Here is an 18,386-nt window from a genome sequence, read left to right as displayed (position 1 = left end):
TCCAAGTGTTTGCAGATGATTTTTTTGATTACCTGCTCCATTATCTTCCCTGGCACAGAAGTTAAACTAACTGGTCTGTAGTTTCCTGGGTTGTTTTTATTTCCCTTTTTATAGATGGGCACTATATTTGCCCCCTTCCAGTCTTCTGGAATCTCCTCCATCTCCCATGATTTCCCAAAGATAATAGCTAGAGGCTCAGATACCTCTTCTATTAACTCCTTGAGTATTCTAGGAGGCATTTCATCAGGCCCTGGTGACTTGCAGGCATCTAACTTTTCTAAGTGATTTTTTACTTGCTCTTTCCTTATTTTCTCTTTTAAACCTACCCTCTTCCCGTAAGCATTCACTATACTAGACATTCCTTCAGACTTCTCAGTGAAGACCGAAACAAAGAAGTCATTAAGCATCTCTGCCATTTCCAAGTCTCCCATTACTGTTTCCCCCTCCTATTGAGCAGTGGGCCTACCCTGTCCTTAGTCTTCCTCTTGCTTCTAATGTATTGATAAAAAGTCTTCTTGTTTCCCTTTATTCCCATAGCTAGTTTGAGTTCATTTTGTGCCTTTGCTTTTCTAATCTTGACTCTGCATTCCTGTGTTATTTGCCTATATTCATCCTTTGTGATCTGACTTAGTTTCCATTTTTTATATGATGCCTTTTTATTTTGTAGGTCACGCAAGATCTCAAGGGTAAGCCAAGGTGGTCTTTTGCCACATTTTCTATCTTTCCTAACCATCGGAATAACTTGCTTTTGGGCCCTTAATAGCATCCCTTTGAAAAACTGCCAACTTTCCTCAGTTGTTTTTCCCCTCAGTCTTAATTCCCATGGGACCTTGCCTATCAGCTCTCTGAGCTTACCAAAATCTGCCTTCCTGAAATCCATTGTCTCTATTCTGCTGTACTCCCTTCTACCCTTCCTTAGAATTGCAAATTCTATGATTTTATGATCACTTTCACCCAAGCTTCCTTCTACTTTCAAATTCTCAACAAGTTCCTCCCTATTTGTTAAAATCAAGTCTAGAACAGCTTCCCCCCAGTAGCTTTTTCAACTTTCTGAAATAAAAAGTTGTCTGCAATGCAGTCCAGGAACTTATTGGATAGTCTGTGCCCCGCGGTGTTATTTTCCCAACATATATCTGGATAGTTGAAGTCCCCCATCACCACCAAATCTTGGGCTTTGGATGATTTTGTTAGTTGTTTGAAAAAAGCCTCATCCACCTCTTCCGCCTGATTAGGTGGCCTGTAGTAGACTCCCAGCACGACATCACCTGTGTTTTTTACCCCTTTTAGCCTAACCCAGAGACTCTCCACCCTTCCGTCTCCTATGTCCATCTCCACCTCAGTCCAAGTGTGTACATTTTTAATATATAAGGCAACACTTCCTCCCTTTTTCCCCTGTCTATCCTTCCTGAGCAAACTATATCCATCCACACCAACATTCCAGTCATGTGGATTATCCCACCAAGTTTCAGTAATGCCAATAATGTCATAGTTGTATTTATTTATTAGCACTTCCAGTTCTTCCTGCTTATTACCCATACTTCTTGCATTTGTATAAAGGCATCTAAGATACTGGTTTGATCTTGCCTCCCAGCTTTGCCCTGACCCTCCTTCCTCTCTGCCATTATAGCCCGTGCTCCCTCCTGTTTCCAACCCATCTCCCAGGTCTTGTTCCCCACTTACCTGTGGGCTTTGCTCACCTGTCCCCGTCGAACCTAGTTTAAAGCCCTCCTTACTAGGTTAGCCAGTCTGTGCGCAAATAAGGCCTTTCCCCTCTTCGAGAGGTGAACGCCATCTGTTCCTAGCAGTCTGTACAATGAGGAGAAAAACATTTCTCTCCTAGGGATGCTGTGCAAATTGGTCAATTAAGGTTTGTGCCGCACATTGAAAAGGCAGCGTTATCTGATGTAAAGCCTCCAGAAAGGGGGCCGGGTGGAAAATGGAGATCGGCTTCTCATCTCCAGTTTCCTTTCTTCTGTCCATTTTTTGAGGCAGGAATTCAGTTCTGCCCTCAGATTGGTACATGCAACACCTCACTGACTTTCATTGGGAGACACAGGTATCTCTGAGGACAGATTTGGGTCTTGGGAGTTTATATAATTTTTTGTTTTTACTTCAGCAGTTGCATCTAGGAGGAGGAAGAGAATGAAAATACATTTCCAGGCAGCTTGGTTTCCATGGGATTTTGAGCTGATTGATCAGGTCACTTGATTCTCATAACAGCTGCCATGAAGTTGCTATGATATAGTTTGTGGCATAGCATGGGCTTGCTAACACACAGATTTTTGCCATGTTAATAAGCAGGCGTTGGATACCATACAGCAGGAAAACTCTTTTTGGGCTCACTGCATTGTACACTGCCTTGCCAATCTGTATTGTAGAGGTGTTTATAAAGCAGAGTTTTAGCTCGGGCACTACAGTGATACAAAGAATAAATAATAATCCATACATCCTAAGGGCTAGAGCTGGTTGGCAATTTTCTGATGGGAAGTTTGTCTGTTGGGAAATGACAATTTGTCAAAACTGAAATATTCCATGGAAACAGGCAGGTTTCAAAACCTGCCTAGTTTACTGCTGGCTTGCTTGGCCCTCAGTGGCCCAGGCTTCCAGCTCTTCAACAGTCCATCTGGCAGACTGATGGGCTACCTGGAAGTCCTGGAAACCCAAGCTTCCAGCCTCATGGTCCTTGGCCATCTGGGTTCCCATGATCTGTAGTTCAACTAGGCAAGCCATGGGTCCCCAGCAGCTCACCTGGCAGCCAGGGACCCTGGACTTCCCAGGGAGTCGGGTGGCTGCTTTCTTGCCTGGCCAGCTGGCAGCTGTTCTGCAAAAAATTTGGAGGGTTTTTCATTTGCTGTGGAACAAAAGTTTTTTTAAAATCTCAGAAAATTCTGTTCCCGCTCAACTCTGTTAAGATCCTTGAAGGAGATATGAAATTCTGTATCTTTTCTGCCTGCAGCTGGAGACATGAATACATGGATTTATTTGAATGACTATTATATTTTATTATTTTTCAAATAAAATACAATTAAATCAACATTAATACAAATATACAAAGAGATAGAGAATGTATAGTTAATTTACTAATCACACATTTAACAAATCTGCCTGTAGGTATTATAACAATGAGTGTAATTGTGTCTCCTTATTTAGACTGAAAGACAAGATCAAAACTGCAGTAAGGTCACAGTCATAAAAGCAAATAAACAATTACAGCAAATGTTATACACGTCTGTCTTTCTTCAGTGCACAGTGGCATGTTCTGCTCTCATTTACTCCAATGCTAATCTTGAATAACCCAATTGACTTTAAATCAGTGTAAGTGGAAGCACTCTAGAATATTAGTGCAAAGTAACTGACAATCTTGGAAACCAAAGTCCTTTACAGAAGAGAAGCAGTAAGGGTAATAGCCATCCATGCTTTCCTACAGCATCCTGCTACCGTGCCTTGTGCTTTAGCTCTGTTCTGGAAAGAAAGCTAGTTCCGTTTCCATGCCTACTCAGTACGACTTTTCTGTTGATACTGCATATTGCAACAGGGACACTTCTTCAGGATCTGAACTGAGACCACCAACTCATTCCATATAAGCCACAAGCAAGCTCTCAGAGGGCAGCTGCTTCTGATTGTGGGCAGCCTGAAGTAAATTAGAACAGGTTAACTAGAGGCAAGTAGCTTTGTATCCAGTTCAGTCCCCATCCCCAGTACGTGATCCTTTGACGCAATGCATCCTAACCTGGCATTTGTTAAGATATCAATAGAAATATACTGTACTCTGAGATGCACGTTAAATGTGGGTATGAAGGAAAATTACAGCACATTGCCTCTCTTCCAGCCTTTGTGTTGCTCAGTGAAAGATACCTGGACATCATAAAACCACCTTCAGACTCCAAAGACACACTTTTGTGGGGATCACTTATGATATTACAATATTTGGGCTCTGTACCATGCACAAAAGCCTGAGTATTGCTATTATATATGCAAAAGCCCTTTTCATTGGCTGGAATGTTCACTACTTCTTTGTAAGTGTTCCAGGAGCCCTCTCAGACTGTCTATTATTATATATGTATTAAAAATGTGTATTGCAGTGGCTCCCAGAGGCACCCGTCTCAAGATAGGGGCTCTATTTTGCTAGGATGTTGTGCCAACACATACGCAGACGTGGTCCCTGTCCCAAGGAGTTTACTTACAAACTGAGGAATAGCTTAATCTTTTCTTGAACCTCTCTGCACTGCCTTTGCCCTGCAAGTGAGGATGGTGGCCTCGTGTGTGTTTGCTGACTTGATGGAGTAACTGGGAAATGTCGATAAACAGGACAGAGGGAGGGATTGGTACTGATTCTATTGACAGAAGCTTCATTGCATTTCACCCCCTAAACAGAGAGCCTGGATTCCTCTCCTACAGCCATTCTTGGTTACAGGAAGTGTCCCCTCACTTCCCTACAAGCGCTGCCTGCATCTGGGGAGAGGGAAAGCAGCCTCCCCACAGTCCCTGCTCCCCCACCCACACGAGTAGGATGCAAGAAGATGGGCTGAGACAGGGAGTGGGTTTAGCCTTGGCTCCATCTCAAATGCCCCCGGCAGGCCAGCACCTAGGAGGAAGTAAGCTGCGCCAGGAAAAGGACTGGCATAGTGTGCTTCCTGCCTGGGGCACAAGGGAAGCAGAGATTCCTTTTTGACTTTGAGTCACAGTTCAGTCCCTGCACTGCTGCTGGAGCAGCACAACCTGCTCCCCTTGCAGTTACCTCAGGATCTATGAGGAGTTGAGTGTGATGACTTCTGTTGGAGCTCAGGGCACTCAGCACCATCCAGGACCTGCTCAGGCAGAATGAGGCCCTAACTGTCAGCTATACATATCTTCCCAGTAAAGTATGGCGCTTGTGACTTGTTTTCAAATCACTGGGTTATTTTTCTTAATTTTTCCATGTTTTATTGTAATATTTGGTAGGAAAAGCTGCTTTTATTCAGTTTTAACATAACTCCTAGTTTAAAATTTGAGGGCTGCCAAAATATCCTTGTCTCTCTCCAGTACATCTAAACAGCTGAATGCGGCCAATCAGTGAGTGACCTATATGTATGTGACTAGCTTTGAATTGCTGCAGAATGAAAAACTCCAGGGGCGAGCAGTGTTTGACTGGTCCTATTTTCGCTAAAAACAGGTAGTTATAATTTTCACTCTCCCAGAGACAGTGTGTAATTTGGTTGCAACCCCCTCTGCAGCGTTATTTTGTGAATTAATCTTCAGATCTAGTAGGTGCAGCTTTGGTGTTTGAAGCTGAAAAGTCATAAGTGTTAATTCCAACCTTCCAAAACCACAGAATGAATGCAGCTAAACAATGGAAGGACATTCAGTTTATCTGTAACCTGGAGCTTCAGTTCCATGTTTTCTGTACAGTTCCCAGGAAATCCTGTTTTTTCTGCCCTCTCAGATGCTGTTAACTTTAGACAAGGTGTGCAAATGCTTGTTTATCCATATTGTTACTTATAGAGTACCCAAAAGTATACTAGCTACACTACATTCATCCTTGCGCCCAAGGAGCATCTTATTGTCTAAGTCAGTGGTTCCTAACCTTTTTCATCTGGCGGGCGCCAGACAATGAGCCACGGAGGACCGTGGTGGCGGACAAGCATCCGCTGAAATGCCTCCAACAAGTGGTTTCATCCAGAGGCATCGCCGCTGAAATGCTGCAGAATTTCTGCAGCATTTCAGTGGATGCTTGTCCGCTGGCCAGTACGTGGGTGCACTTAGATGCCCCAGTGGGCACCATGGTGCCCATGGGCACCGCGTTGCAGACCCCTGGACTAAGTAGACAAAGAAAGAACAGATTAAGAAAGGACAAAAATGTAACAAGACTGTTTCTTTTCCAGCGTTTCCCTTTGTATTTTTTTTTTAATTTGACGCTTATTATTATTATTATTAGTTGTTTTACCATGGCATTTAGAGCCCCTCATGTGAGATCAGGGCTTCTTAGTTAGCTAAGTGCTGCATATACCCATAGTACGAGCTAATCCCTGCCAGGAACAGCGCATAGTCTCAGTGAGCCGGACAGAGGGAGAAAGAAAGGAAGGATGGTTGCTGCCACTTTACAGATAAGAAACTGAGGCAAAGGGAGATTTGGGTCTAGATTTTCTAAGTAGCTCAGCACCCTCAATCAGTGACAAATTTCCAGAAGAACTTAGCTCCCATTTAGGCTGTCTACACTGCACACCTCTTTTGGCGGCATGTAGTGTACAAGTAGCTACATGCACAGTGAAACGCAGGTGGTGTCCACTCTGCAGTGTGTAACTACATGCCAGTGAAAGGCTCTGGCAGGAGAGAGACAGCAGGGAAAAGCTTCACTAGCTCCTCTGCTGGAGCCTTTCACTGAGGCAAGGAAAGCCTCTGGTGGTCAAAGGCATTTAGGAAAGGCTTAGCTTCCCCCCTGTCAGAGCCTTTCCTCATGAAGGGAAAAGATTGTGGCCACTGTGTGCTGCCGGAGTCTTTTCCTGCAACAGAGGAAGGCTCTGGCAGCAGGGAGCCGGCAGGAGCCTTTCCTCACTGCCACAGTCTTCCCTTGCTGGGGGAGTCTTTTTCCTGCAGAGGGGAAGAGCTCCAGCAGCAGGTGTGTACATTACATGCCACCAAAAGTGGTGTGTAGTGTAGACGTAGCCTTAGACATCAAAATAAGCAGCCAGTTTTTCAGAACTCAGGACACTTTTGAAAGTCTGGCTCTTATTTAAATGCATTGAAAGTTTGGTCCCTACTGTGGGTGCTGAGCACTTGAAAATCTGACCCTAAGTAATGTCCCCTAAGTTGCACAGGAGGCCTGTGTTAGAGCCTGGTGCTGAACTCACATGAATATCATATGCAGAGAATACAAAATTATTCAAGAAAGTTAAGTCCAAAGCTGGCTGCGAAGAATTACAAAGGGATCTCACCAAACTGGGTGACTGGACAACAAAATGGCAGATGAAATTCAGTGTTGATAAATGCAAAGTAATGCACATTGGAAAACATAATCCTAAACATATATATAAAATGATGAGGTCTAAATTAGCTGTTACCAATCAATAAAGAGATCTTGGAGTCATTGTGGATAGTTCTCTGAAAACATCCAGTCGATATACAGTGGCAGTCAAAAAAAGCTAACAATGTTAGGAACCGTCAGGAAAGGGATTGATAATGAAACAGAAAATATCATAATGCCACTATATAAATCCATGGTAGATCCACCATGGTAGACCTTGATAGTGTGCAGTTCTGCTCACCCCATCTCAAAAATGATTCATTAGAACTGGAAAAAGTACAGAGAAGGGCGACAAAAATGATTAGGGGTATGAAAGAGCTTCCATCTGAGGAGAGATTAAAAAGACTGGAACTGTTCAGTTTAGAAAAGAGATGACTAAGAGGGGATATTACAGAGGTCTATAAAATCACAAATTGTGTGACGAAAGTGACTAAGGAAGCGCTGTTTACCCCTTCCCAGAACACAAGAACCAGGGGTCATTCAATGAAATTAATAGGCAGCAGATTTAAAACAAACATTAGGAAGTTCTTCACACAACGCACAGCCATCCTGTGGAACTTGTTGCCGGGGGATGTTGTGAAGGCCAAAAGTATCACTGGGTTCAAAAAAGAATTAGCTAAGGTCCACCAATGGCTATTAGCTGTGATGATCAGGGACACAACCTCTGCATGTGTTGCAGTCTGCTCTAATCCTTGGTAATTTTTTTTGGTTTTTTGGGCTGTGTTTGTATGTTGTTTAGCCCTGGTTGAGCCATATTTGTGTCAAAGAAAATGACATAAACCAGATCCTGACATTAATGAAAGGGGTGGAGCAATCTGTGTGTTTTTCGCTGGGAGAGTTCTGGGAGGCATTCTGCCCCTCTCAGGAGGAATGGCACCAACACTGCGTTGAGGTCATGCTGTTATACTCTGCCCCCAGTTTAAGATTGTACTGAGGTGGTGATCTATACTGCCGTATTTTGGGTGGAGGAAAGGCATGATTCAGCTTCTTCTTCAGCCATGGAGGTGCAATAGGATATTTCACTTCCACTCAATTAATGTTGGATAATTTCTGAATAAATATTGCCAGGATTTCCAAACTGATGGTAGTTTAACAGCAGGGAGAAAGTTCTTTAGCAGATGAAACAAAGGGAGACTGTAGCAGTTAATATGGGAAATCTTTTGTTTCAGCAAGACCGAATGCTTTGTTAGCAGTGTGGGAGGTAAACATTGGTTTGATAGTGTAGGTTTGGTGGTAATCTTTCTCTGTGTTTAATTCATTATGCTTTTTTATTAATTATATTTTCCCCTCAGCACTATCTTCAGTCAGATTAATGCCATGTTCTAGTCAGCAGTTTGGCCAACTGTAATATAAATAAGTAGCCAGAAGCAGGACACCTCATGTTGCAGCTGATAGATAGATACTTTTTTTAGAAGTATGGGCTAAAATTTTGAGCCTGCATTCATTTCCCCACCCATATCAACTGTTTTGTTGTCTTCTGTCTTGCTGTGATAGCTAAGCAAAAATTTACCAAACTGTTGAGAAAACAACACCCAGGACAGACAGACGGTAGGCTAGCACTTAGATTTCAGTAGGCAAAGTTTCATGCAGGAAACAATCAGGGAAATTCCTCTGACCTGCTGTGTGAACTTGGACAATTCACTTCACCTCTCCATGCCCATTTGCCTTCCCATTTTTTTTCTGTCTTCTCTATTTAGACTAAGCTCTTCAAAGCAGGGACTGGCTCTTACTGTGTATTCGTACAGTGCCTAGCACAATGGGGCCCCAACTAGAGCCAGGTAAAAAATTTTGACTGCAACTTTTTTCAGCGAAAAATGCTGATTTAGTGACATTGAGCAAAATCATGTCAATTTCATAAAATTGTTTTGGTCAGGAAAAAAAAATTCCAAAAAAATGAAACATTTTGTTTCAACAGTTTTGAAACAAAATTTCAATTTTTTGATTCAAAATGGCTCTGTTTTGAAATTTCCTTTAATTTTTTTTTAAGTTGAAAAGCTCAGAATCAAAATGAAACACTTTGCTCAACTGGAGGCTTTTTTGTTTCTTTATTTGTTTTAAACATCAATTTGTCAAAAATTAAAAAAAAAATCACTTTGGGATCAACCTGAACTTATTTTTTCCCTGATTTTTTTCAGAATTGCCAGCAAACTGAAAGCTTCATTATTTGTACAGCTCCATCCTAACCTCCTACAAATGATTAATAATAAACAGATGGGTGAAACATTTATAAGAAAAGGGAGAGAACTTGGTGGACTAGCTGCAACACAGACTGGGAGTTGGGAGTTCTAATCCCAATTTGCTGGCAAAAATCTTACCGATTTCAGCAGGACTGCACAGAGGTTCTGAGAGACCTGGGGCAAAATCTGAAATATGGAGGATAGGTCCATCAACGGCTATTAGCCAAAATGGTCAAGGATGCAACCCCATGCTCTGGTTGTCTCTAAACTTCTGACTGCCAGAATCTGGGACAGGATGACAGGGGATGAATCACTCAATAATTGCTCTGTTCTGTTTATTCCCTCTGAAGCACTTGGCAACAGCCACAGTCGGAAGACAGGATACTGGATTAGATGGACCATTGGTCTGACCTAGTATGGCCGTTCTTATGTTCTTACCAGGCCCCTATCCTTCCAAAAAAATTACCACTGAGGGAAGGACCAATGGGGGGTGGGGAATGAGCCCGCCCTGTGCTCACCCTGCAGTCGCAGCTCCTAGCCTATGGGGCTGGGCCTGACTTCCTGCTCCTGGCATTGCAACCTGGTCTTTGGGGTCACAGTGCCATTCAAGTTTGGCCTGGCTACCCCTCAGTCCTAGAGGGGCAAGTGAGTCAAACTCATATGCCAGGTTACAACTGTCCCTTTTGCTCTCCACCCCCTCCTGGAAGGCCCTGAATTTCGACAGGAGTAAGAACAGGTCTAATATCTTGTAGCCTCCATCTACCTCAGTTTCTCCATCTGTACAATGGGTATAATAGTACCTTCCTCACAGGACTATGGGAGCAGGCAAGATTGAGAGTCTGAACACATTGTCAGACCAAACTCGCCCTCTTCTTGGCAGTTGATTCTATTAATGAGGTAAATAATAATACAGCCTAAATTCCAACCCAATCCTTCTCCCCAGGCTTCTCCTCTCCTACTATGGAGCCTGTAAATCCTATGAGAACTTCGTCTGCCAGCCCCAGGCTCCATGTCAGGGGACCTGGAAGCCCTTGAGTCTCTGACACTGGGGCAGTCTGCATGGCAGGCTCCACTAGAGCCGCTGACCCTGTAAGTCCTGGACTACCTGATCCTGGGACAGTCCTCCAGGCTGCCAAGGAGATGGGTGGGTGAGCTGGCACGGAGCTAAGCAAGTTGCTGAGAGGAAGCTGTCTGTGTGGCATGCAAGTTTTGAAACCTGCATATATTCCCTTGAAAGATTCATCAAAATAGACATGTTTCCACCAAATGTTTCACTTCTGACAACTCAGCATTTTTGACAGAAAAGCGCTCTGTTGGAAAATTTCTGACAAGCTCTACAAACAAACACCTAGACACTGAATGAGCTATAAATCCTTCTCACCACTATTAAATGGGCTGGCTCCCCACAAATCCGTGTAGGGACTCAGTGTGAAATAATAGAACAACACTGGCTATGAAATGTTGCAAAGACAAGACCTCCAAGTTATAACAGTCACCATTCCATGTTGATTGCCTAACATTGGACTTCCCCAGAAAGCAAGGGAAGTTGTTATGCAGCCATAACTATAAGTCATAGATATGTACAGAACCTCTCTGTCCTAAAGGGGAACGTAGAAGCTTCAACAGGATGTAGGCAATACATGCCACCCACCTTTAAAAGTAATAGTAAAGTGCTCACAGCTGGCCAGGACCATGTGCCAAAATAAAACAGTAGCTTTTTCAGCATATTAATATTAACTGAAATCCTCCCACAAATAGGAAGTCACTTCTGGAACAAATTACAACAGGAACTTATAATAAGGTATTGTTATATTAAAAAAAATTAGGGCCAAGTTACCCTCTCAAGTACAAGCAAATCCAAGTCTTTGGTCATTTCCTTCCTTGAATCCAAGAGCTCCCCTTTTCCTGCCTCGTGATCCATGATTGAGTCCACAGACTTCACCTCCTTAAATCCCTTTGTTTCTTCTACCTACCCAAATCAAAAATGTTTGTTATTGTGCACCCTTACCAGAGCGCCCTCTTTCAGCATTGTGCTGTGCAGCAGACACATCGCCTGAGTTTTCTGACTCTCTTCCTGGACGCTCAGCTGCCACTGTCTTTTGGGTTGCAGAGACATAGCCTGCTGGCTAGGTCTCTTACTGTTCTACCCCTTCTGGGGCACTCAAAGTCCAAAACAAGTATAAAGCAACATAAATGCTTCCCATTCCTCTGGGAGATCTGCTTGGCACTGCCCTGGTCCTTAGGGTACAGCTTCACTGCACAGTTCACTCAGGTGATTAGCATCCAGCTCAGCCTAAGCCAGCTATGAGCAACCACCCACTGCAAAGCCAGACCTGAGTTACTGTGTCCTCACTGGTGCTGCACTCACCCCTATGTATCACTAGGAGTTCTGGAGGCATAGGCCAGAGTTCTTTGTGCGGCTAAGCCACTCTATGATTCTTTCCCAATGAATTGTGGAAGGATTTATCTGTCCTTCTAGGCACACAGGGGGAATTATGGGAAAGCAGTGGAGGACTATCAGTATTTGAGTAATTTAGCCTGCATCCTCACTACAAAGTGAGTGGGTTATCAGCCTGAGTGAAAGCTGCACCTGAGTTCTAGCCTATACCTCCAGCGAGGCCCACTAGCTTGGGTTGACAGCGCCACCAAACTCAAGCGAGAGGTTTGGTGTGTGGACAGGAATGGGATTTGGGGCAACACTAGAGCTGGGCAACATTTTTCAAACCAATAGTTTGATGAAAAATGCATTTTCAGTTCACTTGAAACTATTCATAAATATGACATGAATAGTTTTGTCACTCACAAAATGGCTGGAGGAGGAGATGCAGCAACTACCCTCTTATCACCTTTATTCGTTACGGAACTCACTGGGGGAAGATCCAGGTTCAAATGCTCTCTTTTTTGGATCAACCAAATATTCAGATTTGGTTTGATGCAAATGAATTTAATTTTTGTTGTTGTTGTTGCAATTTTTCAGAACTGCCACTGAACTGAAAAATCAGGTATTCTCCCAGCTCCAGTCAACACTAGAGTAAGAGCCTGAAATAACTCTGCAGTAAAGACATATTATCCTAAGGCATTCTGGGGAAAGTCATAAATTTTCCCTGTCAGGTTCTCTAAACTGCTTAATTTTGTCAAAAGAGCCAGCTAAGCAAGCAAAATTCCCACCCTGCTTTGAACAGTCTTTACACATCATATACAGGCCAAATGTACCCTTTTCCTTACTGGTAATTCCAATTACAGAACAAAACACAAGCCTCAGCCCTGGGCCACCCTACAAATTTATGCTGGTTTAACTATGTCACTCAGGGGGCATGGAAAGAACTAAGCCTAGACAGAATGGTGTCTGTTTTCCTACTGCTTGGAAAATCTACCCCCTGAGAGCTGTAGTCTAACCCCTGATGTAGACAGCACTACGTCCCATCAGGCTACTCCCGTCGACATAGCTAGCGCCTCGGGGAGGTGGAGTACCTACACCAACAGAAGAAGCTCTCCCATCCGCATAGAGAGTATCTTCACTAAGTGCTACAGCGGCGTAGATGCACCACAGCAGCTCTGTAGGCATAGACAAGCCATCAGTCTGAATATTCTCCTCAGGCTTGGCTATTCCCAGGACTTTCCTGCAGGACTTTCTCTGTGTCAGTTGCCTACTTCCTCTGCCCCAGAGAGATGCTCCAAACCTTCCTATAACCTATAGGAACTTCTGGATAGCATGAGTCAGCCAGAATTACTCTGTATCTTTGGATGGCGGTTTAGCACCAGATCTTCTGGTGACTCAACAGAGGAGCCCTGCATTCCTATGTGGAATCCTGGAACTCACCATCATAGATCCCTAAAATTCTTCCCCGTCTCACTTACATAACTGATACCTGCCTGAATGATGGAACAAAGCCTTTGTCAGCACGGCTCGCTCTGGACAGGTATTGGGTTCAGCATGAGCTAAGATCCTGTATTAAAGGGCAACAAGGGTGTATTTGTGTACGTGTCTGAAGCCATGTTAGCTGGCTGTGTTTTAGCCTAGGTAGGAGGGTGTCATTATGTTAAGCTAATTTACTTGAACAATGCACCCTTTTTGCTCTTTAAGACAAAAAAAGGGGGACGGGGGGCAATGTGGCTGTGTTATCTGAATGGGATTTCAGGAGGTGCTGTTTTAAAAATAGATTAATTGAGATGCTCAGTACACCAGAAACACAGAATATGACCTAACTGGGAATAGTTGTGGCATTCAGGCCATCCTGGCATGTCCCCAATATCTCATCTGAACTGGTTCAGTTTTAGTCTGGCCTAGTGCTGAATGTCCTGGCCATCATAACAGTCATTATCCTGTGCTGAGTGGCTCCATCCTTAAGGCATTCATAAGACACATTGATGCTAGTGCTTAGTAAATTGTTTCATTTGGTTGGTTTTAATAGTTCATGTTTCCCTAGAGAAAGACAAACAAGATGTCAGCTTCCCTCCAGCAATCTGCTGTGAGTCTCTTGCCATGTCCAGTACAGAAAGACAAGGTGGATGAGGTAATATCTTTTTTATTTGACCAACTTCTGGTGACGAGAGAGACAAGCTTTTGAGCTCACACAGAGAAACCTGAAAGCTTCTCTCTCTCACCAACAGAAATTGGTCAATAAAAGATATTACCTAATCCACCTCGTCTCTCTAATATCCTGGGACCTACATGGCTACTGCTATGCTGCATAATTACAGTACACGTAGTTCTGAGTCTCTTTCTCTGTGCACCTGGATAGCATGATGTCTGTGTTTTCCCACTGCTGGGCTGGGAGAGCTAGTGAGCTGGCTGAGATTTGCTCTAGTTAAGATGGAATGATATTGGTTGGGTAGGTGGGGATAGTATGTTACAGGGGAAGGGGTCTGCCCCTTACAGAATGTTTGTCCTTCCCTTGGCAAAGAGGCTTACAAATGAGGAGTCTCCGACTTTCCGATTGTCCCTGGAGTCCTAGGGGACAGTGGTGGAAGAAGGACCTTCTTTATCTGTTTAGCATAGTATTGGTGTCAGTTTCTCTGTGATCTGTGGGCTTTGCCACAGTTACCCAGTACCCTGTGACCCTCCACATTGGAGTAGTGCAATGTGCTCTGTACGGCGCTTTGACAATCGCTTGTGTAAATGCTACAGCCAGTGCAGGAGGCAGAGTTTTTTTTTAGTGGGACAAGTCATAAGGGGCATCCTTAACTCAGTGCTTCAGAGACTACACTGGCTTCCTGTTCACTTCCTAGTACAATTAAAAGTATTGTTACTGATTTTAAAACATTGTACGGTTTGACTCTTAGCTATCTGTGGACTGCTTCTCTCTCTCTGCTCTATTGAGATCAGTCAATGCATTTGCGATAAGAGTCTCGAGATTTGAATGTCCAGGGATAATGGAAGGGCATTTTCATTGGAAGGCTATTGACTCTGGAATTTGTTTTCCTCATTGGTCTGACAGAGCCTGGGTCAGTTGACCTTCAGGTCCACCTGTTTTCCCTGGCTTTTCCCTGAGAGGATGTTCACAGCATATTGTGTTTAATGAGAAATTCTGCTGCATAACCTATTCAGTTTTAGTTAATATCTGTTAACTAGGGAGTTGGCTGTTGTTTTCATTTTTTTTTAAATTCAGATGCTTAGAGACAGTTGTGATAAGGGCAATTTTAGAAATTTTAAAAATTAAAATAAATTTTAAAAAAATTATTATGGCTGCCATCTAGAATAAAGTGACCCAGGACTGATCAACTAAAACCAATCCTGTTCTTCTAATGGCTTTGCATTGTTGCTAACGCTCACCTTTTAAATCAGGATTCTTTGGTTGTTTGCTGTGTGTGTATGTTTAAGCCCCAGCCTCTGGAGTCCTTTGATTATGTGAGGAACTCAGCTTTCTTTTAAAATAAAAGTAAGAGTCTAGACCCCATAATTGCAGAAAAAAGCTTGAAAATGTGGCCCAAGTGTACCCTGTAGGGTAAAAAACAAACAAATAAAAAATACCTCAATTTTATTTTATGTTTTTTAAATCTCATGGTTTTAAGACACTCTCATGATTATTGGGGCCTAATGTGTGATTTTGTTAACACTTTGGGTTGGCATTTCTACTTATAGCAACTTCTTCCTTCTTCAGATGACTGTTTTGTCTATGCACCTTACAAGACTGACAAATTAAGCAAAATTGGTGCACCCATCCTTGTTCTCCATTGTGTGTTTTTATCAACAAAGTCTGCTATGAGCCCTTCATCCTTTTCACCCAGAGAGGGTGAGGATAGTGTGGGCATTTCTGCTGACATGCCATTGCTTGATAACATAGCTCACTGTAATTCATATTTCCTTTCATTTGTCATCCATGTTTCTCTAGTCAATGACTGAAATGCAAAATATAATTCCTAAATATTCAAATATAGGACACATTATAATATAGACTTCAGTGGGAATTGGCTGATTTCAGCAGCTTGTAGGACTGTCTTGTAAATGGGTTTCCCCTTTACCTCCCGGAATTCCTAGCTGGTAAGCCCTGTAGGTGAATTAAACAGCATACATAGTTCACCAGAGTACTGTCAGCAATGTCTTCATTATCATTTGCTCCCTTTGCCCCAGGTACAATACTAACATGGCAGTAGTTAATAGAAACCTCCCTTCAGGCTCCATGGCTCATCCTTTTATCCTACTTGCCTTCTTCTCCCTGCTATTCATCTGGTGACCTAATTACCTCATTAGCCCATAAGGTTCTCTACAGATACAAGTGATCCCTTCTCATCTTCCAAACCCACTCCTACTCTAACCACACCCAGTGCCCTGGGTGATCTAAGTGACAAGGATGCAGGCTTCCAAAGGCTCTCTTTAGAGCTGCTAACAGTCCATATGTTTCAAAGCAACATAATGAATGTTCTGAGAGGAATGTTTGTCTCGCATTTGGACACTAATTTGTTGCTGTTTAAGCTCAGAAAATAGCCATGGTCTGTAATGTTAGGGTTGGATGGATGGGAATAGCCCTATGAAAGTATGTAAAAGGCACTTTGCTTTGGAAGCAGCGTGCAGCTTTCAGGTCTGTGCTGTAATAGCAGCACAGTGCCAGATGGAGTGACTGTTGATAGCCTATACAACCCAAGAGGGAAAAATTAATAACCTCATTAACAAGGCATGTGTCCTAGTTGCAAATTCAGGCCATTAAGGCACAGGCACATGTTTAGATTATGCAGAACAGCACCAGCCCGGTGGAGCTTTCAAATAGTACTGGAAGTCAAAGCGTGTCTTGAGAATCACAAAATGCAGGGGATGAGTCTGTAGCGCCCTCCCCACTTTCAGAGGGTGAGGCTCATGCTCCCAGCTATCTCCAGTAGCAGGTGTGTAGTCAATGGACCTTTAGATCCACTTCTGTCCTACTGACTTTTGAGTGACTAGTGCATATGGGGATGCTAGCAGGGAGAGACCTTGGTCTGAGATTATAGGGACTGCTCCTGTACCTATTCTCTGTGCAGCGAATATAGGAATGAGAAAGCTCCTTGCACCCTCTCCCCTTTTGAGGGCCTATAGAGAGATCAGGGACAATCAAGCCCATGCTGTTCCAGAAAGTGTCAATGACATGGATTTTCCTGTGACTGTGGTAATAATAAAGAGGTGTCTGGATTAGGAAAGGGATAGATTAGGTGGAGATTCACTGGGAGAAAATGCAGAGAGTAGGATGGACCATAATAGCAGTATCACAAAATCCTACATCAATTTGGGGATTCTGATCATTGTATTTTCTGGTTTAGGTATATGCCCTTGCCTGGTTCACATTTCAAATGCTTAGAGTTCCAACAGCCTCTTTTGTTCCAAATGCAAAATTGGCATAGCCAAAAAAAAATAGCTAAATTGCGTGAGGCTGGCTCAGTCAGAAGAAGAGAGGCTTCCAAGGAAATGCAGAGTGCTTGGTGCAGGAAGTAGGGTTGGTGAGTCAGAAGGTGGTACTTCCTGTGTAGTGTGTATGGAACAAATGCCCCAGCATGTTATTAGGAAGCATTTTGTCACTAGACAGCTCATGTGGATGAAATGTAAAGCAGCTCTTGACGGCTGGTAGTCATTAAAGAGGCACTTGGGCTTGATCCTCAGCAGTTGTAAATCAGCATAAATTCCAATGAAGCCAATGGAGCTCTGCCAATTTACACTAGCTGAAGTTTTGACCCCATACCCCACAAGAGTTAGGAGATTGACACTGATATATTGGCCAAATTCCAGCTCAGGTAATTACAGTACTTGCTACCTGCCTAACCCTACTGTAGTTTCAGCTGGCTATGTTATTCCCCACTTCCTAGCCTAAACTTTGGGATAACGTTCCTGTGCTCTGTTAAACAGCTTCTGCATTTCACCCCAGCAGCGGCTATATTTTAGTGGTGAGTGAAATGATGTCTGCTGATAGTTTACAAATGAGTCAATTATGCTTTTAAAGCACTTAGGAATGCTTTGGGATGAAAAGCATTATGTAAATGTAAGATGATATTATTTCTAGATCTCAAGTTTACTTAAAATGGAGCAGAATTTCTGTTCGTGGTGTTTTTGTTGTCAAGGACAGATTGGAGTGTATTCTTGTTCTCACTGGTTTTTTCCATGCAAATGATTCCCCTCTGTTAAGTCCAAAATTCAAGGGCATGTTTTATTTACAAAAATGACTTTCAGCTCAGAAAGGAGGCCTATTGGCTGAAATTTTTGTAAATCATTGCTTTTGAGGTGAGCACTGAAGTCTGTCACTTAGCCTAGCCAAACCATGATACTTTACCACTGTGTCTGTTATGAGAAACCAGGCAATGAATACAGCTTTTCAGCTTGATTTTTTTTTTTTTAAGTTTTGTGGGCACAAGTTTTTTCCTGCATTTAACTATGGCTAGAGCTGTCTGCAAGTGCAAATGATAGTTTCAAGAGCTCTCGTTATCTGCTTGCTCCTGCTGACTATCACCTATGCACCTACAAAACTGGAGAGCCTGGTGAGGCCCCTTTACAAATGTTGCTTTTTATTCTAAAAAGATGCTATTTGCTTTACTGAAATATTACATCTAACTATGTAATTGCCATGGGTCATGATCAATCAAATTTCTCTGATGTCTAATGAAACACATCCTAACAGGTGTTGGGAACATTACTGTATAAGGTACTGTACCTTAAATAGGTTAGTCTGTAGAGTTCATCTGTTGTGTCTCACTTGTGTCAGTATCTAACATGAAATTCCACACATGCCTTTTATTTAAGAAAGAACACAAAA

The 18,386-nt window shown here is 43.0% G+C and overlaps 1 protein-coding gene across 1 annotated transcript in view; it reads right to left on the bottom strand.

The window, feature by feature from the left end:
• The window catches only part of LOC127044377 (uncharacterized), a 564,702-nt gene that overhangs the window by 181,127 nt on the left and 365,189 nt on the right, over nt 1-18,386 (bottom strand). The window lies entirely within an intron of this gene.

This window comes from Gopherus flavomarginatus, chromosome 2 (assembly GCF_025201925.1).
Source record: "Gopherus flavomarginatus isolate rGopFla2 chromosome 2, rGopFla2.mat.asm, whole genome shotgun sequence".
In the NCBI taxonomy this organism is placed as follows: Eukaryota; Metazoa; Chordata; order Testudines; family Testudinidae; genus Gopherus; species Gopherus flavomarginatus.
The sequence above is the reverse complement of the archived record's forward strand: the minus strand, read 5'-3'. Positions and strand labels throughout refer to the sequence as shown.